This window comes from Hylobates moloch, unplaced genomic scaffold (genome assembly GCF_009828535.3).
Source record: "Hylobates moloch isolate HMO894 unplaced genomic scaffold, HMol_V3 SCAFFOLD_11, whole genome shotgun sequence".
In the NCBI taxonomy this organism is placed as follows: domain Eukaryota; kingdom Metazoa; phylum Chordata; class Mammalia; order Primates; family Hylobatidae; genus Hylobates; species Hylobates moloch.
Window position 1 is genome coordinate 86,220,927 of NW_026652286.1, and position 22,730 is coordinate 86,243,656.

Below are 22,730 nucleotides of genomic sequence, written 5' to 3' on the forward strand. Positions count from 1 at the left end.
AGGTTAGGTGGATCTGCTCAGGCCTCACAAGCTGAAATCAAGGTGTCAGTGGGGCTACAATTCTCATCTGAGGCTGGACTCTTCTTCCAAGCTCACCAGTTCCTGGGCACATGCCCCTCAATAGCATAGCTACTGGCTGAAACCAATAGAAGCGTAATTCTCTCCGACTTTCTCTCCTGCCGCTGGCCAGAGAAAACGCTCTTCTTTTAAAGGGCTCGCCTGATTGCAACATGCTCACTCAAACAATCTCTTTACTGGAAGGTCAGCTGACTTGGGACTTCATTTGCATCTGCAAAGCACCTTCACAGCAGTGTCTGGATTCAACTGATTGAATAACCAGGTGCCATTTTTAGAATTCTGCCTACTACAGTCTTTTCGTGTGGGTGTTATTCATTATTATTTAGGTATGGTAAGGCCAACAGATCAGGAAACAACCACCACTGAAAATAGTTGATTATACTCAGAGATGCCACATGGGAAGTACCAGCGTTGGTCAGGAGGCAGAGAGAGAGTGGGGCCTAAGAGCAAGAGCTTTGACCTTGATTCCTGTGGAAAGGAATGGGTGGGGCAGGGTAAGCAGGGTCAGGATTGGCTACTTTGAATAATTTCACAGGTTCTGGAGCATAAGAACTGTCCTGAGTTGTCCAGTACCTGGCCCTGGGGTGATGAGGGCAGCTGGCTAATGGCCCAGAGTGTGAGAGTCCAATAAAGAAGGTCATTTGGTGTGAAGACTCTGGATCAGGTTGGTTTACACTTAAAAGCACTGTCTCAACCATGTTGTTTATTATCTTGAGGAACTGGCTAACCTTGGGAGGAGGAATCCCTCCAGGATCAGCAAGGCCTCAGAGGTCGAAGAATACGGAAAATAAACGGCATGGTTAACACACACAGCTGCCTCATTTGGTCAAGTTTATCCATCCCTGTCTCCCATCTCCCATCCCCAAAGGAGAAAACAACTCTTTGTCCCTTTGGTTCACATTGTTTAAATGTACAAAGCAACTTAGGAAGAAATGACATCTTTATGACAATCTTTCCTTCCAGGAACATAGTATACCTCTCCATTTATTCAAATCTTCTTTTATGACTCTCAGTAAACTTTTGTACTTTTCTCTAAATAAATTCTCACTTTTTTTAATGGTTATCCCAGGTATTTTATGAGTTTTACTGCTATTATGAATGGAATTTTCTCCTATATCTTCTAGTATATTCTACTATATTTTTTGCTATATTTTTTACACTTTACTATATTTACTGTACTTTTACTATGTTTTCTAATTATTAGTAATTGCTGATATATTGGAACTATATTAATTTTTTATAGCTTTATGGTATATAATTGAGCTACAATAAACAATGTGAGATTGTTCATCTGTCCCTACCACCTTATTTTTTTTGCTGCAATTATTTGTGTGTGATCAAAGTACAGAGTATGAATTTGATAAGCTTGACATACGTCTACACCTATAAAACCATCCCCACATGAAGACAGTGACCAAATCTATTACCCGCAAACCTTCCTCATGCCCTATAGTAATCTTTCCCTCCCAACCCTCCCACATATTCTCAGGCAACAACTGATCTGATTTCTGTCACTACAGATTTTCATATTGTTTCAGATTTTCAGCTACTAAATTGTGACGTTATTTTTCATTGTTTTTCAATTTATTCATGAGTTTTCTAGTATGCAAACAGATCATCAATATCTAATAACAATTTCTTCTCCTCCTTTCAAAATTATATGATCTAATTCTAGTTCATGCACAGTGGATCAGCAAGAATTTCCAGAATAATGCTAAATCACCACAGTGATTTTTGTGTCCTCCTTGATTTAATTAGAATGATTTCAGTGTTTGGGTGCCTGTTAAACTGTTGGTGTTGTTTTAATGAAAAACAAGCCATTATCCAGAATGAGGTCTTGGAACACAGAGAGCAAGATCTGTGACCAGACAGCATCACTCCTTCTAACCCTGGATTCACTTACTTACTTGCCTGGTCACCTGTCTTGTCATTTCCAGCCTGTTTTAATCATTCGCCCCTCTGTGTTTGGTATAGATATATTTATTAAGGCACTGCTCACAGATATAACTAGTTTTTACCTGTGTTCCTTCATTACCAGACTATGAACTAAAGCAGAAATGGTACCTTTTTCATCTGAATGGGCAAAACATCTTGCATATTCTAGGTACTTCATAAATGTTTATTAAATCGAATGCAACTATAGTAATGTTTACCTAAAAACGTATCTCCCAAACCTGCATATACAGCAGTCCCCCTTTATCCATGGTTTCACTAGGCAAGGTTTCAGTTACTTGCAGTCAACCGAGGTCTGAAAATATTAAGTGGAAAATTCCAGAAATGTTATTCCTAAGTTTTAAATCATGCGTCATTCTGAGAAGCATGATGAAAACTCATGCTGTCCCTTTCTGTCCCACCCAGGACTACACTAACCCCCGCAGCCCATCCCCTGGTTCCCAGATTGACCGTCACAGTATCACAGTGCTTGTGTCCAAGTCATCCTTATTTTACTCTATGGCCCAAAGTGCAAGAGTAATGATGCTGTCAATTCAGATATGCCAAAGAAAAGCTGTACAATGCTTCCTTTAAGTGAAAAGGTGAAAGTTCTCAACTTAATAAGGAAAGGAAAAAATCGTAGGCTGAGGTTGCAAAGATCTATAGTAAGAACAAGTCTATCTTTGAAAATGTGAAAAAGGAAAAAGAAATTCATGCTAGTTTTGCTGTCGCACCTCAAACTGCAAAAGTTTGTGCATAATAAGTGGTTAGTTAAACTTTATCATAGGTACCTATGTACTTATAAGAAAAAACATAGTATATATAGGGTTCAATACTATCTGCAGTTTCAGGCATCCACAGGGGTCTTAGAATATATGTACCCCCAAGGATAAAGGGAACTAGTATACATCAGAATCACCTTACTAAATTAGTTGGGGGAAGAAAGCAAAAAGAAGTTTTATTTTTAAAAAGGTTTTCAAAATATTAGTCAATGAAGAAAAAAATAAGAATACATCTTACTAGGTTCCATCCTATACTCCTTAAATTAGAATTTCTATCCTGGAAGCCTGGAATCTGTATTTTTAATAACCTCCCAGATGATCCTTATCCAGCCAGCCTGGCTTGGACTAATAATCAGTTTGAAGAATCATTGTCGTAAAGAAACCAAGGAAAGCTAGGAGCAAAGCCCCCTTATATTATGAAATGCTAACGCTAAAGGCATTCTAAAGCTCTATTCCACCCCTACATTTTTCAGCGGGTGAAACCTCTGAAAAGCAAGAAGGTTTGCCTAAAACACTTGAAGTCACCCTTATTACTCTCAGACAAAAGCTGGGTCCCAAAGGATCTGTTTCCTCAGTACCACTGGTCCTCCCAGGAACTTCACCAGCCTTGGCAGGAATTAATGACCCAGGATCTTGGGGGAATCTTCATCTTCCCAGCCGCAGCATATGTAGCCATGAGCAACAGGGACAGCCAGGAAGCATGTGGAGAGTAATTCCTTTTGGAGAGATACAATGACTATAAACCAAACCAAATTTTCAGCCAAATGCTTGAATTTGAGTTCTGAAATAATTCAAACTCTTGAGAAAGTTATAAACAAACATGAAGCCAGACAGCAGGTGATAATTCTCTGGGCTACCTCTGTCAGATGCATTATTTATAAGATGGGAAATATATTTTGTGCATTTTTCTTCCTAGATAATTCAGTAAAAACCACAAGGCAAACAAAACAGTTCCTACCATTGGGTTTCCAACATCATCAGCCTTACGTTCCATCCTGACTCACTTCCCTAGGTCTTCCAGACGTGCCCACCACAGGGAAGATTCCCAAGCACTACTGGAAGGCAAAGACCCTCCGGACAGGAGAGAAAGTTGTGGATCATCTGGTGTAGCCTCCTTTGCTGGCAGTAAACCAGCAAAGCAGTGGCTAAGCTGAGATAAGGGCAATCTTAGGCTCTAAGTAGTGCTCATGCAACCCTTAAGATTGTATACTAAATTTTGTACACTTTATTTCTGGGGAAAGGTCTTTGGGTTTCATCAGACTTGCGAAGAAGCCCCTGCCCCGCAGAGTGGTAAGAGTCACTTTCCGGAAGTGTGTAACTCCCCACCACTCCTATCCTCTCCCTCTGCCTCCACCCAGCCTCCCTCACCTATTGCCTGAATCCCACCTTCCCACTTGTCCTACTGGCTCTGGGTGTGATCTGCTCTCCATGCTGATGCCAGTAGGCTATTTCTAATATGCAAACCTGCCTGCATCACTGCCCTGACTGCAGGACCAAACCACTGGGATAAAAACCAAAACTAAGTATACCATACACAGTCCTCTACATCCTGGCCCTTTGTTGTATTTGTGACCTCAAATCTCACTATTTTGCTACTTTTCTCACCTAGAGTGAAGGCTTGGGCCTCACTGGGGAGATCTGAATCCACATTGGCCTGGCATCAAAGCACAGGCTCTTCGAATGACAAAAGCACGTCCCATACTAGAGAGGAAAACCCCTTCATGTCTCACTAGACCCCCAGTATATACCCAGCAGATGCTTTTTTTTTTTTTTTCGGAGACAGAGTCTCACTTTGTCGCCCAGGCTGGAGTGCAGTGTTGCGATCTTGGCTCACTGCAACCTCTGCCTCCCAGGTTCAAGCAATTCTCCTCTCTCAGCCTCCTGAGTAGCTGGGACTACAGGCACACGCCACCACACCCAGCTAATTTTTATATTTTTAGTACAGACGGGGTTTCACCATGTTGGCCAGGATGGTCTCGATCTCCTAACCTTGTGATCCACCCACCTCAGCCTCCCAAAGTGCTGGGATTACAGGCGTGAACCATAGCGCCCGGCTACCCAACAGATGCTTTCTTAACCCCACTGAAGACCCTCAGCTCTGACCGTACACACAGGCTTTCTCTAGCAATGGGAAGCTGATGTGATTCATTCTAGTACTTAGAATTCAACTGTCATGTGTTAAGCCTGAAGTTTGCCCCAGCCAGTGTGCCAAGTGCTCAGACATGCTAGTTTTGCAGTCGTACCTCAAACTGCAAAAGTTTGTGCATTGTAAGTGCTTAGTTAAACTTTATCATAGGTACCTATGAACTTATAAGAAAAAACGTAGTATATATAGGGTTCGGTACCATCTGCAGTTTCAGGCATCCACTGGGGGTCTTAGAATGTATGTACCCCCAAGGATAAAGGGGTACTAGCATAAATTAGAATCACCTTATACATTAATTGTGGGAAGAAAGCAAAAAGAAATTTTATTTTTGAACAGGTTTTTAAAATATTAGTCAGTGAGGAAAAAAAATAAGGATACATCTTACTAAGTGCCATCCTATACTCCTTAAATTAGAATTTCTATCTTGGATGCCTGGAATCTGTAGGAATAAAGCACAGCCCCCAATTATTAGCCACCAGGAAAATCAAAACCACAATGAGATACCACTTCACACCCACTAGGGTGGCTATAATAAAAACAACAGAGAATAACATGTGTTGGTGAGGGTGAGGAGAGCCTGAGACACTGCCAGTGAGAATGTAAATGGCACTTCAGTCACTTTGGGACTGAAGGTCCAAAAGAGGTATCATATAACCCAGAAATTTCACTCCTGCCTATCCAAGAAAAATGAACATGCATGTCCACACAAACACTTGCACATGAATAATATAGCAGCATTCTTCCCAATGAAAACAAAGTAGAAACAATACCAATATCCAACAACTGATGAATGGATAAGTCAATGCAGTATATCAATACAATGGAATGTTACTCAGCAATAAAAAGGAACGAAGTATTGATACATGTTAAGACGTGAAAGTACCTTGCAAACATTATGTTAAGAGGAAGAAGCTGGTCATAAAAGACTACATATTATATGATTCCGTCTACATGAAATATCTAGAATAGTCAAATGTATAAAGATACAAAGAAGATTAATGGTGGCATAGGTCTGGGGAGGGGGCAGGAGGATTATTGGTCAGGAATGGGGAGGGACTGCTAAAGAGGATGGCATTCCTTTTGGGGACAATGAAAATATTCTAAAATTGATTGTAATGATGGTTTCAAACTCTGTGAATGTACTAAAGATCATTGAATTACACCCTTGAAATGAATGAATTGTATGGCATGTCATTCTGTCAGTGGTTTAAAAAAACACCAGACCTTGAATTACACCCTTGAAATGAATGAATTGTATGTCATGTAATTCTATCTGTGGTTTTAAAAACACCACCCAGCTCCCACTGTCAATGAGCCCTTAGTCTAGGCAGCCCCCCAGGGTGACTAACTTGTTTGTTTTGCCCAGGACTTGCCCAGTTTTAGCACTGAAAACCTCACATCCAAGGAAATCTGTCAATCCCAGGCAAACCAGGACAATTGGTCACCCTACTGGAACTGCCACCCACCCATTCTCAGCAGGGACTTCAAGGGCAGAAGACGGCAAGCTAGGCACCCACAGGCACTCTGAAGCCAGATGTGGCCATGATCTCTACACAGAGGAGACGGGAGGCTGAGCATGTGATCCTCTCAGGGAGGAAGGAGAAGTGACTCCTTCCAGACCTGGGCTGAACTGACCCCACAGCAGGTTGGTCACTTGGAGTGAACTTGTGGCCAGATAGTAATACTGCCCTCCCTCCCCGCCGCCCCACACACACAATCCCCCTTAGGTGCTGACATAATTGAGGGCACAGGGCAGCTGGTTCCCACTCTCTCTGAGTCCTGATTTTTTGAACTCATACAATTATTGTAATCCCACACTCTGCTTTGTCATGCCTTTAGTCCTTCCTTTGAGAACTCCCCTCCCACTCTCAACAGCCTGGGCTGAGGGCTTTCTAAACAGCAGATCTGGGAGGCTTAATGGTGTTTGGTCTTTCTAAAGCACTTGTAATCACCTCTCCTTTCTATGATCCAATTTCAAATGTGACAAATGTAGTCCAGCCCAACCTGAGTGCCTCTAATTGCTACTAAAGGCTGACAGGGGGAAGGCTGGATAGTCTCATCAGCCATGGAAGATAGAGCACTAGCCAGATGCAGGATTCCGTCCCTTGCATCCAGACAGGACTGGCCTGCACCTGAGCCCCGAACCTGCTAGGGCAGAGATCACTTGGAGGTTCCTCTCTTTCTGCCACCTTTCAGCAATGCAGCCATTTTCACAACTACTGTCAAATTGCTTTGTGACAGCACCAGGTAATTCTCTCTAAATGGTTCTGGGGTATGTATTATTTATTGTGAGTCTACCATGGCCAAAAAAAATCACAGCCATCTTTAAAATTGTAGTTCACAGTTTACTCTTCATATGACAGCCAGAGTTTCTTTTCTTTTTCTTTCATTTTTTTTTTTAATTAGATACAAGGTCTCACTCTGTCACCCAGGCTGGAGTGCAATGGCGTGATCAAAGCTCACTGCAGCTTCTAACTCCTGGACTCATTGGATCCTCCCACCTCAGCCTCCCAAGTACTGGAACTATAGATGCATAGCACCATCCCTGGATACTTTCTAAGATTTTTGTAGAGGTAGGGGTCTTGCTATGTTGCCCAGGCTGGTCTTGAACTCTTAGGCTTGAGTGATCCTCCTGCCTTGGCCTTCCAAAGTGTTGGGATTGCAGGCATAAGCCACCATGTCTGGCCCCAGAATTGTTTTAAAGCATACATCAGATCCCGTTACATCCCTACTCGAAGCTCTCCATTGGCATCCCACTACCTTTAGAACAAAATCCTGGGTTCTCTTCACAGCCCCAACCCTGGCTGTTCCTCCAGCCTCACATGCTACCCGCTTCCTCAGCTCCAGCCACCCTGGCTACATGTCTTCTTTGAACATACCACACATGCTGCGGCTTCAGGGCCTTTGTATGTTCTGCCTCTCTGATGCTCCAGATTTGTTCCCCCAGAGATTCCTGTGTCTCTTCCCTCACTTCCTTCAGGTCTCTTCTCAAATGTCACCTCCTTAAGCAGGCTTCCCTGACCATCCCACTACATTAAATAGTCCTCTTCCATTACCCTTCATCCCTTTACTCTGCTTTATTTTTCTTCATTGCATTCATCATTATATTAAATATTTGTTTGCTTATTTGCCAACAACTTCCTGCTCCCAGAACATAAGCTCCATGAAAGCAGGGACATGTCTATTCTGCCTAGAATAATGCCTGGTGTCTACATCACAAGTGCTCAGATATTTATCAAATGACCAGTTACTTACCCTCCTTTATGAGGTGTCAATCTATCTCCACTTCACAGATGAGGAAACTGAGGCACAGAAAGGTTCTATTACTAGTCCCAAATCATGTGACTAGAATGTGGCAAATATAGAATGTGAACCAAAATCTCTCTGATGCCAAACTCGGTGTTCTTTCTATCATACCACACTGCCTGTCTTCTGAAACACAGTCCTTTGTGAAACCATGTGGGAAGGGAGCTTAAAAAGGGAAGAGACTCCTCGGAGAAATAAGGAACCTGCACCCTCCTTCTCCACCTCCAGTTCTCAGCTGATGTTTTGTGACATTGAAATTGGGGCAATACCAGCTAGAAACATTTATTGATTTCAAAGCCAAGAACACTCTAAGTGCAGTATTAAGGCAATTCCATCCTAGAATTGAAATTTCTGGCGGCAGAAAAAAAAGTTAAAGCAAATCTCAAGGTGACAGCAATTATAGTATTTAGAGTTTAAGTCCTTTTTGGAAGAAGGCTGGAAAGTAATGGAGCAATGAATGAACCATTAGTGTGAAGTTCAAAACCAAACAGTCAATTCATGGCCTAGTACAAAACTTCAAAGAAGTTCCAGAAAATCAATTCGCTGTTTGTTATTATACAGAGCAGTAAACCTCATGTGAGTATTTCAGAGACAATTAAAAGTATCAGGAGTATAAACATCTCAGAGTTCAACCAGACCAAGAATTAGCAAACTTTTCTGTAAAGGGGCAGATAGTAAATATTTTAGGGTTTCAAGCTATATCATCTCCACAACTACTCAACCCTGCAGTTGGGGTACAAAAGCAGCTGCAGCAATATGTAACCAAGCGAACATGGCTGTGTTTCAATAAAACTTTATACGCAAAAACAGGTGGTGGGCCAGATTCCACCCATGGGCTGTGTATAGTTTGCCGACTGCTGATCTAGAACACTGTGCTTCTGTGACAAATGAAGTAACAGAGACATGGACAGATGAAATGACTGTCACAGCCAGTTATGAAAGAGAGAAAAGAGAAAGTCATTTAACATTCATTCAACAAAGCTTTATTAAGCATGTATTAGATCCGGGCTATTCTAAACACAGGAGAGGCAATGATAAAAGAAAGAAAGAAAGAAAAAGAGGTTTTCTGAGAGAGATTCCTGAGACTTCACCTTCCAGCAAGGGCAGCAGGCAGTAAAACAAACAAATAAATAAATAAACAGATAAATGAATGAGAGGCCAGGTGCATTGGCTCACGCCTATAATCCCAGCACTTTGAAAGGCTGAGGCAGGCAGATAGCTTGAGTCCAGGAGTTCGAGACCAGCCTGGGCAGCCTGGCAAAACTCTGCCTCTACAAAAAAATACAAAAATTAGCCTGGCATGGTGGCACGTGCCGGTAGTCCCAGCTGCTTGGGATGCTGAGGCAAGAGGATCATTTGAGCCTGGGATGCAGAGGTTGCAGTGAGCTGAGATCGTGCCATTGCACTCCAGCTTGGGTGACAAAGCAAGACCCTGTCTCAAAAAACATAAATAAATAAAATAAGTAAATGAATAAGATACCATCAGGCAGCAATAGTGCTATGACTATAATGAAAACGAAATGTGGCAGGAGGCAGTTTTGGGCATGGGGGTGGAGTAGCAATTAAATCGGTTGTCAAGGAAGAATGGAGCCCAAACAGAAATGACAAAAAGTTGCCATCCATGGAGAGATCGCATCTAGTAAGCACATGACATGTGCACCCAAGCTTCCCAGGCTGTTTGTTGCAGATGTGGAAACCGAAGCTCCAAGAACAACAGGATTGGTGTGGCCCGGAAGGATTCCCGTGGTGTGGCATGGTCCGGGAGGATTCCCAAGTCAGTTCTCTCTGGTTCCAAAGCTTAGACTCTTTCTTTCACACCCACACATTCCAGTCGTTTCACAGAAGGATGACTCAGAAATTCCCTCAGAAATTTAAAACACCATCTTAGTCTAAAGTGTTTGGTTGCGGCTGGAACACGTACTAAAATTTTGACTAGATATTACAGCATCAAAAACTGCTCTGATGACTGGATGATTGAAATTATTAAATTTTGCACTTTAAAGAATGAACTAGTCTTTTCTCTTAAAATATTTCATATTTTTTTTCTAAAGGAGATAAAAGAGAAGCTTTCAGCCTGCTACTTTCAAGCATCTCGTCTGCAAACAAAACCTTCATGCATAATATTTATTCCCTATATATGGAAAACCAAAATGAAATGCACTTTTTCTTTTTTAATATTGGTTTTTGAAGTACTAAAGACACGTTGATATGCTATATGAGAATTTTGAGTAGCTACATGCAGCTTGCTGATTTGATCAAGGTGATTGTGAGGCAAACAATTCTCATTGTCTTTTTATAATTTCAACGCGAGTGTTCCTTATACTTCCTCTCTTCAACCAGTGATCCATTAGGAGTAAAAATTAAACAAAATATGACTAATCATAGGAACAGTTCCGCCCACTGGGGGGCGTTCACACCCACCACAGCATGGAGTGGTGTTTAGCTGAAGGACAGATCCCTACATATGTTCACTCCATATGCACCTGCAGCACCCCAATGTTCCTTTTAGAGGGAAGAGAATATTTAAATAAGCATTCTGTTCATTGACTGTTATGAGCTAAGAGACAAGGACTTTAAATGTCTTTAATGAGAAGGCCCAACCCCATTGCTCAGGCCCAGGCCCAGCTGGTGGTGAGTGAGGCTTAGAGGATGAAAAATGTAAAGAGGCACCACTCTCAGGGCTGACCCCACACAGGAGCAATTCTGAGAGTGGGTGCTGCCTTAAGATATGGGAGTTAAAAAGTAATTATTTAGGCAGACAGTGAGGGTAAGGAAGTCCTCACTAAGGTTTTCCTTTTAATGAAAAGCAGCCCCAAAATCATTTTCTTTTCCAACAAAAAGCAGCCTGTAAAATCAAGCTGCAGACATAGAAAGGGAAGCTGGAAGTTTGCACAGGTGAATGCCGGCAGTTATGCCAATAGGAATAGGCTACCTGGGACTAGGCATGATCAAAATTGTGGCTCCATCTTCCCGTCTCTTTACCAGCCACATGTACAATAAGGAGCAGGCAAGATCCTGGCCAAGTGGAAAGTCCATTTGCATAATAAGATTAGGGTGGGGCTACCAGCCTTTTGCCTCGTGCTATGTAAATGTCACGCCTTGTGGAACTAATCTGTGGGCCCTACGTAAATCAGACACCACCTGCTCAAGCCTGCCTATAAAATTTGCTGCGGTCTGCCTCACACTAGCTTTTCCCTTTCAGATGCCCAGATGTCCCTCTCTCTCCTTTCTTCTGCCTATTAGACTTTCTGCTCCTTAATCCATCCACGTGTGTCCGTGTCCTTAATCTTCTTGGCGCCAAATGATGAACCCCAGGTATTTACCCCAGACAATGATGCTGCTTCACTTATGTCTTGTACCCTACTCACCTCCCCCAGGGCCTGGTCCTGTCCCCCTACACCTCCCCACACCACCCCCACCCCCAAAACACACACAAACTGCAACTCAATCTTTCCATAAGTCAGTGATTAGAAATAAAACAGCTGCTTGCTCCTAAAGCCTCCCAAACCAGAGCTGCATTGAACTTGCTGGGCCTGTGATGCGGGTTTGTGCACTGGGTGCTGGTGCTCTTGGCTTGTGTTGGCCCATGTTAGTCACCACCACCTGTGTCTCTCTGATGTTGGGTCTGACTGTATCCTTATGATACCTTGGGTGTTAACAAAAAAGTTTTCTTTCTTTTTTTTTTTTTTTTCCAAGAAATTCTCTTTTATCTTGCAGAAAGAAAAGGACTTTAGGAGGAAAACTCAAAACAACAGACGTCACTGATGGTTGAGACTCCCCTACAACTGAAACCAGTTTTTAAATGATGGCTCTCTGGAGCCAGAAGGGATTCCCCGAGGCCCTCAGGTCCAGCCTCTGGCCTCCAGCTAATCGTAGCTCAGCAGCGGCATCTCGGGCTGGGCAGCGGGGAGCTGCTGCTTCCTCCTTGCAGTATACTGGGAAGTCTGTGTCACTGCAGAAAGCAGGAAATAATATTTACCTTATACATTTGACAGGGTGTTAGGAAGACCTGAATAAAGTAATTTACATTGTACTCTTTGAGTGCTATAGAATGAAAGAAGTTACTTAAAATCTCTAGGAGTAGGCGGGCGCGGTGGCTCATGCCTGTAATCCCAGCACTTTGGGAGGCCAACGCAGGTGGATCACTTGAGGTCAGGCATTCAAGACCAGCCTGGTCAACATGGCAAAATCCCATCTCTATTTTAAGAAATTACAAAAAATTAGCTGGGCATGGTGGCATGTACCTATAATTCCAGCTACTCAGGAGGGTGAGGTGGGAAGATCACTTGAGCCTGGGAGGTGGGGGTTGCAGTGAGCCAAGATAGCGCCACTGCACTCCAGCCTGGACAACAGAGTGAGATTCTGCCTCAAAAAATATATATAAAATAATAAAATAAAATCTCTAGGAGTAGTTAAACTTTACATCTCTTCATTACTATCTCAGCATATAGTAAACTGTGTGGAGAAAGTTTCTCTCTACTTCTAATTAGCGTCTCGTGCTGCATATCTCATCTGTCCTCTGAAGGTAGATAAAACCATATTTGAATCCAAACTCCACCATTCTTAGCTGTGTGACTTTAGGTAAGTCGTCTAACCTCCCCAAGCACCCCATTTCCTTATCTGCAAAGCGAGAATGCAATGTCTACTTCAAAGGGCTATTATGAGGGTTGAGTACAACAGTGCAGATTAAGTACAGGGAACACTGGCATTGTTCATAAGCAGTCTTGCTGCCAAAACAAAACATCAGAGTTACTCAAGATCCATTTCATCCTCTTGTTCTTCTCCAGAGTCAACACTCCTGTTGCCTCTATCTCTTCCCAATTCTCCAATCCCTGATTTTTAAACCAGCGATTCTTGAGTTCTTTAAGGTTCTCAGCGTTATTAAGAATCAGATGAAAATTTCAGACCCTCTCCACCGAAAAGTTCAATGGCAAACTTTTGCATACAATTTTGGGAGGCTCAGGAACTTTTGAAGCCCATCCATGTGCCCCTTCCCTGGTGAGGAGAATGGACCCCAGATAGGAAACTCAGTTTTGAGAATCCCCCTACGGCCCCCACCCCCTCAAAGGCAGCATCCCAGAAGCAGCCGTCTCTGCAGTTTCTGGTTCCTGCCGGCCTCCTACCCTAAGGATACAAATTATCAGCAGGCCAAGGCATCTTGGAGGAGCCTGAGGTTTAGGAAGAAAGAATCAAGCTGAGAAGTGCACCTCGGCACAGCCTGAACCTGGCAGAACAAAGGCCCAATTACCAACTTCAGACTTTCAAAATGTCAGGTCCAGTTTATTGGAAATCTTTCTCAGCTAAGAGGCATTCACAGAACTAAGAGGAGAAGTTGAGACAGAGGCAGGAGCTAACATGGCTGGCAGATGGGAGGCATCCTGGAACTTACAATCAATGCAGGACAAGCAAGCCCCAAAGTAGGGCTTGGCTCGCCAGGGTTCTTGGCTTCACCCAGGAAAGAACTCAAGGTCAAGCCGCTGGCAGGGTAGAAGAAAACAGCTCTATTGAAGCGGCAGTGGTGTTACCGCCCTGTGACTGCTCCAGCAGAGCAGGGCTACCCCACAGGCAGTGTGCTGAGGGTAGCAACTCGGGGCCGTTTTGCAGTCATATTTATACCCATTTTTAATGACATGTAGATTACAGGGTGGTTTATGCATAAATTTCTAGAGAAAAGATAGTAACTCCTGAGTCATCAGGTCATTCCCATGGAAAGGGGCAATGCCCGGCTGTTGCCATGGCAATGGTAAACTGACACAGCACACTGGTGGGTGTGTCTTATGGAAAGCTGCTTCCACCCTGTCCTTGTTGTAGGTAGTCCTCAACCTGGTCCAGTGTCCAGTATTCGAGCCCTGCCTCCAAAGAAGTCCCTTGACAGTATCGCAAAGACCCCAATGGACAGGTTTAGGAACTCTTTCAAAAACCTATTCTCCCCCGATGGAAAAAGACTTTTACAGTAAAATACATATCTCTTCTACATACAAGCTGCTGAAAGCCGGCTATCTCTATCTCCAGCCATGACCATAGAGAAACTATTCATTTGGGGGCACTCAATTAGACATATTTTGAGTTCAGACAGAGGTGCAGATGAAAGGTCCCCTAGAACCACCTAGGAGAGGTGATGGAAGTCAGACAGATGCCTGAGTTGGCATTCTACTTTTCTGGAGGTTATTTAACTTTTCTGAGCCCAAGTTTCCTCATCTAGGAGAGACAGGTAACTCCCATATCCTGCGGTTGAGTTGAGCATTAAATGAGGTGATATACGTAAAGAGCCTGGCATTTAGTAAGCTCTCAGTGAATGACAGCTGCCATTATTATAGTTATTAGTGTTACTCATGGGCAAAGGGGATTGCAAAAATATTCCCATTTCACTAAACATGTGTTAAAAGCCCACCTGGTATAGCAGTAACAGGCATACAGGATCAAAGGGAGAAGGAACAACATTCAGACAATTACATTCTTTATTTACCACCAATTATTGAGATGCTATTTGCTCTTGCAGGCCTCTAAGGAACTCCCTCTTGCAGAGAACACTTAATGTGGTTACCCTGTGGTTGAGAGATTACAGCTACTTTGGGGCCAGATGAGAAATTCTACAGTTAGACTTTCGTTCATTCAGACCGGCCTTTGCCCTGGTTAATCCTAATTAATAAGAGTTTGCTATAAAGAAGGAAAACCAAATTGACTGAACACCTGTGAGCTAGAAGCTTTCACAGATACTTTTGTTTTGTTTTGTTTTGAGACTCTTGCTCTGTTGTCCAGGCTGGAATGCAGTGGCATGATCTCCGCTCACTGCAACCTCTGCCTCCCGGTTCAAGCGATTCTCCTGCCTCAGCCTCCCGAGTAGCTGGGACTACAGGCACATGCCACCACATCCAGCTAACTTTTTGTATTTTTATTAGAGATGGGGTTTCACCATGTTAGCCAGGATGGTCTTGAGCTCCTAACCTCGTGATCCGCCCACCTTGACCTCCCAAAGTGCTGGCATTATAGGCATAAACCACCGAGCCCAGCCTTAACTGATATTTTATTTAGGCTTTGCAACTCTGCTGGGAAGGTATTATTACCCTCATTTATAAAATGAGAGATTTCAGCTTAAGAGAGAACACTCTTTTTGTCTGAGATCACAAATAGAACCTCTGGGATTTAAACACAATTCATTAGGACACACCGTTCAGCAAACTGCCTTAGCCTGTTTTCCTCAGAAAGGCCACTTCAGCCTCCACAGCCCTGGTAACAGCTGGAGAGAGTTCAGGCCATTTCAGAGACACTATGTGAGGAGGCTGAGGGGGACAAGAGAGCAGAAGACATTTCTCCACCTCAGTGGTCCTGTTAGAGAGAAGTTGTATTGGACACTTTTAAAATGGCAAAGAAGACTTTACTCAAGACTATTACAATAAGGGTCAAGACTATTGCAAAAGGAGAGAGAGGTTGAATCAACTCCAAATACGATAGAGGCCGTTGAAGATTTCTAGCTAATAGGCAGGGTGAGGGAGAGGATGGAAAATCACTAAGAGAAACTCTGTCAGGTATCAAGGGTAGAGGGGAGGAGAAATTTGGCCATAAGGATGCAGGGATTCTCAGTGAACTGGCTTAGCAGGATTCTTGCTAAAACTGGCCTCAACAGGCCAAAGATGGGGGCTGAGGAGGCCTAGACAAAAAGATGGCTCGGAGGAGCCTGGATAAAGTTTGGTCAAGGAGGGAGTTGTTGTCCTTCCGATGCGTTAGACTGCAAAAATGGCCACAGGTCTCCACTACTCCCTGTACCCATGCCTTTTGTAATGTGACCCAAGCAATTCCTGTCAAGAGGGGAAATCTCTCTGCACCCTTTGACTCTGGGCTGGTCTTACAGCTTGCTGTAGCTGGTAGAAAATGGAGAGAACAGCGCAGTGTCAGTTCTGAGCCTAGATCTCAAGAAGGCCTGCTTTTGCCCACACTTGTTCTCTCTTTCCCTCTCTCCTGCTCTCTCAGCAGCGACCAGAGGAACCACCTAGCAGATCGCAGCCCAAAGTGCTAACCTATAGAATCATGAGCTAGATAAATAGCTATTGCTTTAAGCCACTAAATTTGGGGGCTGTTTGTATGAGGCAGTAGATAACAAATACATTCTCAAATGTGTCCACAAATTGAAATCATTTGAGAAGCCTTAAAAAATATATTGATGGATAGGTTTCCCCCACCCCCACCCTGCAGAGTTTCTCATTTACTTGGCCTTGTCTGCAACCTCCACATTGGGGGTAGGGGAGTCTTAAGGTCCCCCAGGCGATCTCAATGTGTAGCCAAGGTTAAGCATCACTGCCTTAGCTCCCCTGGCCTGGGCCATCCTGAAGCAACCCAGTTCGACTCTCCAGGTGTGCAGAGGATTTGCAGGAGGTACACAGGTCAGTTACAACATGAGCTATAATCAGATGCAAGGGCCCATGGATCAAAGTCAGTGTTTCTCAAATTTTAATGTGCATCCTGATCATCTGAGGCTCTTGTTAAAATTAAGATTCTGATTCAGTCGATCTGTGGTGGGGCTTGAGATCTTGCATTTGTAACACACTCTCAGGGGATGCTGAGGCTGTGGACTCTGCTTTGCTTGGTCTGTGGGATCTTCTTTACACTCACTCCTTCCAAACACCCTTTGTAGGCTTGGCAGCTGCCTCTTAGCTGAACTTTCTCAGATGTACTGTTGTAGCCTGGAGAATAATCTCCAAAAAATTCCCTAGCCTTGGGGTGGGCTGCTCAGCAGCCTCTTGGAGGGGCACATAGACAGCGCCCGGAGCTCTTCTTGGCTATTTTATACTCCCATGGAATTGATTCTAGAACAGGGACTTCTGACAAATCTAAAGAAGAGCACTGTATTGGTTTGCAAGGGCTGCCATAATGAAATACTGCAGACTGAGTGGCATAAACAACAGAAAGTTATTTTCTCACAGTTCAGAAGGCTAGAAGGGCAAGGTCAAAGTACCAGCAGGGTTGGTTTCTCCTGAGGCCTCCTCCTTGGGTTGCAGATGACTGAATTCTCATTGTGTCCTCCCATGGTCACCCTTCTGTGTGCGTCTGTGTCCTAACCTCCTCTTCTTATAAGGATACCAGTTATATTTGACTAGGGCCCACACTAGTGACCTCATTTGAACTTAATTACCTCTCTAAAGACCACATCTCCAACCAGTCATGTTCTGTGGCACTGAGGGTTAGGATTTCAACATATGGGTCGGGCATGGTGGCTCATGCCTGTAATCCCAGCACTTTGGGAGGCCAAGGTGGGCGGATCACGTGAGGTCAGCAGTTTGAGGATTTCAACATATGAACTTTGAGGAGATACAATTTAACCCATAACAGGTATGCATTTCCCATTCTTCCCGTATGGAACTAGCAGCAGGACCAGACTTACCAGCTGCAGTCCTGCCTGGCAAAGCTATGGGTGGGAGGCAGCTTGCAGGGCTGTGAAGCACTTTCAAAGGCAGAAGGACCAGCACAATAAAGCTACATTTGAAAATGAAGAATAGGCTAGTGTGGCCAGAATATATACAGAACACCTGAAGAAAAATGGTATTTTATCTCCAAAGCAACCATACCATAGCCTGAATCCAGAGTGTTCTATGCAGACCAAAAGCATGGAATAAAAATTGATTTGGACTGAGGAAATGGTCAAGAAATACTCACAAAACACCCAAGACCACACCAGGGAGCCACAGAATCATTTGGATCAGGACTTCTAGGATCAAAATGCTGCCAAAACTTAAGGAGGAAAGCGGGGACATTCTCTGAGTGCTAATGCAGCACCTTTGTCATCTTACCTTCTTACTGACCTAGTTAACCTCCTTTCCTCACTTGAAACATGAAGTGAAATCCACTGCCACAAAGGGTGACTATGAAAATTAAATCACAAAATGTATGTGATGGAACCAGGCTTCCTGATGTGCAAATGTGTCAACATTCCCAGCCTCCATCCAACTTTCTCCACTTTCCTAACCCTCATCACACCCTGTCTGAAGAATTCTGCTCAGCTTTTCCTCACCCCTGGTCTTTCAGGGGAGTTCTATCTCTCCCCATTGTCTGGCTTTTTGTGATACAAATTAGGAAGGATGAAGGGAGAGAGAGAAGCAGGAGAGAGAGAGAAGGCAGAGAGACAAGGTTCTTGCCTTTTTTTTTTTTTTTTTTTTTTTTTTTTGAGATGGAGTTTTGTTCTTGTTGGCTAGGCTAGAGTACAATGACGCGGTCTCAGCTCACTGCAACCTCCGCCTCCTGGGTCCAAGTGATTCTCCTGCCTCAGCCTCCCAAGTAGCTGGGATTACAGGTGCCTGCCACTACGCCTGGCTAATTTTTGTATTTTTAGTAGAGACATGGTTTCACCATGTTGGCCAGGCTGGTTTCAAACTCCTGACCTCAGGTGATCCACCTGCCTCAGCCTCCCAGAGTGCTGAGATTACAGGCGTGAGCCACTGCACCTGGCCAAAATATTTTAAGAGAAAAATCTGAAGCTACCAGGAGTGGGGTTCAAACCCACACAGACATATGTCCATTGGATCTTAAGTCCAATGCCTTTAACTACTTGGCCATCCTGATACAAGGTGGTCCTTGCCTATTGAGTCAGCCCCCGGGACAGCACTTTGGTATGGACAGTCACATAATTGGCAAACAGAGGAGAAACTAAAGCTGATACCAGAGGCTTTAAGTCTGTCTGCCTGGTAAAGATCTCAAGGACAGGAGGTGCAAGGAAGAAAAGAAAACAGCAGCAAAAACACTAAAGCTAAATGCCAGGGAGCATTGTGGAGTAATTGCCAAGTAAGAGGTTCTGAAGTAGGCTGCAGAGTGTGGGAGACCAAAGAAGCAAAGGCAATGTTGAGAGATCTACTGCGAGGCTCGAATTCAATCATTTTGATGTTCTTTGAGAGATGACAATAAAGATTGAAATTCCTGCTTAATTACTTTTTGTTGTTAGAATTTGTTTCTTAAAACATGACTCAATGCAGAGGCTGGTATGCATGAGACCCTGGGTTTTGTTGGAGGGAGGTGTATTATCTCTATATCTAATCTCCCTTTGCAGAGTCTCTTCTTTTGCACTTAGTAGCTACTTAATAAAAGGTAGATTACCATTGTTATTATTATTTTCATTAGCCACCAACCTCATGCTCTGGGGCATGAGTCACATTCTTCTCAGACATAACTTGATGTTTTGGAAATCCTCCCTCCTGCCATCTCCTGAAAGACTCACTCTACAGACAGTTGGTTTTAGAATGACCGGAAGAAAAACTGGTTTGGCTGCGTTAAAGTGAAACAGGTAGGAAGCCATTAGCATGGGGTTGTTTCTGTATCCAGAATCTTCTTACAAGCAGACTAAAACTTAACTTAGAGGCCTTCCTTATAACTGAGTAATTCTGAATTGTGCTTCAGCCAATCACAGATGGTCAACCAACTGATTGGTTATATAACTAGGGATCTCCCATTCGACCATACCCAAGTAAGGCAAATGCTGCTATAACCAATCAAGTCATTTCTTTATTTCCACATTCAGCTTATAAAAACTCGCTGCCATGACGCTGGAGCAGAGTTCTCTGAACCTCATCCGGTTTTGAATGCTGCCTGACTCTCGAATCCTTTAATGCTCAAATAAACTGTTAAATGTATCTTGTCTAAAGTTTTTATTTTAACAGCTTGTTACCACTTGTCTCAGCCTCCTGAAGAATCCCAACAACAGGCTCTATTCCAGAGACTTTCGATTCCAAGACAAAGATCTCTCTACTCTAAACCATAGACTCCTGGGCATAGTAGAGTCATTGGAGAATCCACAAACCCACGGGCTCTTCAAACCTTGCCTGTGTGCTGAAAAAATATTTTCGCCAATGTGCAAGCTATTTTTGCAATGTATGTACTGCTACTAGAGTCATAGTACTTTCTGTCATTTTCTATCTTCTTAATATATACTTTTATACAATTGCATTGTGTTAAAAAGAGACCCAAAATATTCTTTATGTAAAAAGGTTCTGATAAAGAAACAAAAAATGCTAGTAATCTCTGATATAGAGAATCTACAGAGATTCTCTAGGCTGTGGAACTCTCCAGCCCTCACGTGGTAAATAGCAATTGAGTTTATACTTTGAGTTGTTTAATAACAGCACCTTGAGCCTAAGTGATACAGTATAATAATGATAGCCTGAGGGAAGAAGGCATCTCTGATTGATCACTACCTCACAACCAGCTCTGGGCACTCTCACAGAGCTGGCTTCATTCTGGGTCCGGCTTTACCATTTATTTAGTGTAGCCTTAGACAATTGATCTCTCCACTGAGGATCTCAGTGCCCCCAACTGAACAATGAGACGGTGTGGTTACATGTTCTCAGAATTAAGCTATTAAGCATGGGCAGGGCTTGGGAGGACAGTGGCATTTTTCTGGCCTCCAGCTTACAAGGAAAGCACTCTGAATGAAAAGTGTGGACAAATGCAAGACAATGACCCAGCCCTGACCTGAGGCTATCCACTGAGGGGCCAGTAAGGGAGCAGACAGTGGAACAAGGAGGACTTCCTGGGAGAAATGTCTCAGATCTTAGAGCAATTGTTTACCTAGAAGCATAAGAGAACACACACTGTGCCAGACTCCCAGGCAGGCTTAGATTACATAGGATGCACACAAGGTTTTCAAGTTTCACCCCAAAAGCCGCATTATGAAAGACTCCTTTTGCTTTTTCCATTATGCAAATCATCTTGGTATCTATTGATTGCATCTGCATGTGAAGAGGGACACCGGGTTTGTAACTAATGTATTTGCATGTGCATTTTAATTAATCCGCTTGTAGGAGGGAGGTGATTAGAGGGGCAGATATGGAAATATTGCTCTCTGTGACTAATAGAATTTGGCACCTCTGGAGTGCTGTCTGACGAGTGGAATTATTGCAGGCAGGTGGGAGCTGGAGCATGCCCTTCCTGACATGCCCATAGAGAATTCACGCTGTGGCCACCACGCACTGTCTCGCCAGCTTGAGGAAGGCAGAGAACTGCAGAGAGCAGGAGAGTTCTTGGATAGACAGATTCTGGTGGCCCGCCCAGGTCTGCATGAAGAACAGCTACTTTCTGTTTACATCATTATGTTCTTACTTCCATGTGGCTTGGCAGAAGCCATCGGAAAGCTATCACATTATGTCTCTGTGTTGGCAATGCAACTCCTAGGCTTGTCTAGTCAGAAGAAAGCCTCACAGCTGTTTAACTATCTTCTCTGCTCTTTGAAGCTAGCATTAATATTATGCCTAATTTGCATCCAACATTTAAATGTACTCATTAAGCTCTAAAAGCCACGGCACCTCTTGACAGCCCATTCTCTGATGAAGACTGCAGTCCTGTCAGAGGAATATGGAATATTCCCAGAATTTCTAGAATATAACTTCCCAAAACACATTTTACCCAAATACAAGGTTTTTGTATACAAAGGGATGAAGTGACTTCCCTCCTGACTGTCTTCAGGGAGATATTGGGACAGGGCACAGTAGCAGGGGAACCCTAAGGGCTGCCCTAATTAACTGTTGTGGAAAAAGAGTCAGAGTTCTGAAATGCCTTTGTCTGTTTGTTTGTTGCTGTTGTTTTATCATTTACTCAAGATCCACATGCAGAAAGTAACGAGTAGGACTGACTGCCAGCTTGAAGCCAGGAATTAAGCTTTGGTTCTTACAGCATCAGTTGCATGAATTCCCTTTTTTCTATGGGAACAACTTAAGATTCCCCACATATGTACTTTTCCAGTTATTGTGTTGGGCCCAATAGGTGAGTCAGGCCTTGTGCTCCAAGTAAACAAGCTCTAAAAGATAGCTAATACATATTTGGCACAGCTGGTACGATAGTAAACAAGGCAAAACACGTATTTGGAAAGAGATTCAAATCTACGTGTTTAAAACACAGGGAAGTCTTAGATACAATCTAAGTAAAGAATGCAACTGAAAGGAAATTCATAAATAGATGAGAGACAGAGAAGTTTGAAAAGAAAGAAGGTCCCAGTATTTGTTCAGAAGAACAAAGAGGGAGTTTGACATTGAGAGAACAAAACATTATAAATGTTTGTTACTTGAGTTATTGACTTTCAGAATATGTGGCACAAAATTCTGTTGGCTGAGGAGAAGATTGGTTTCCCTCACCATTACCCAAAGTAGAGCTTCATTCCAGCTTGGAGTCATCAGCCTATGCATCAAGACATCCCTCAGAAATAGGGAGGGTGGTCCTGCCTGGAGAAACTCATGGTTCTCTCCTTGGACTTTGAATTCTAAATGGAAGGTTAGGAGTCCTGCACAGGGAAGGCTGCTGAGAGATCAAGTCCTAGCTGGAGAATCCAGGGCTCTGTCCTTGGTCCTTATCTCTAGTCAACCCACATTGAATCCCATGGGCATCTCCTTCATCCTCCCAGCTTGAAATCCCATCTCTCTGCTATGTCTCCAAATGTATGGCCTTAGCCCAGGTCATTCTCCTGAGCTCCAGACTCAAGGGCTTCAGTGTTTGTACTGAAGGAGGGTAAGGCAAAG

The 22,730-nt window shown here is 43.5% G+C and overlaps 1 non-coding gene across 1 annotated transcript; it reads right to left on the minus strand.

The window, feature by feature from the left end:
- Positions 1–18,711: 18,711 nt before the first annotated feature.
- TRNAL-UAA (transfer RNA leucine (anticodon UAA)) lies at positions 18,712–18,795 on the minus strand. Its single transcript has one exon. It is a non-coding gene; the product is annotated as a tRNA-Leu (tRNA).
- Positions 18,796–22,730: the final 3,935 nt, after the last annotated feature.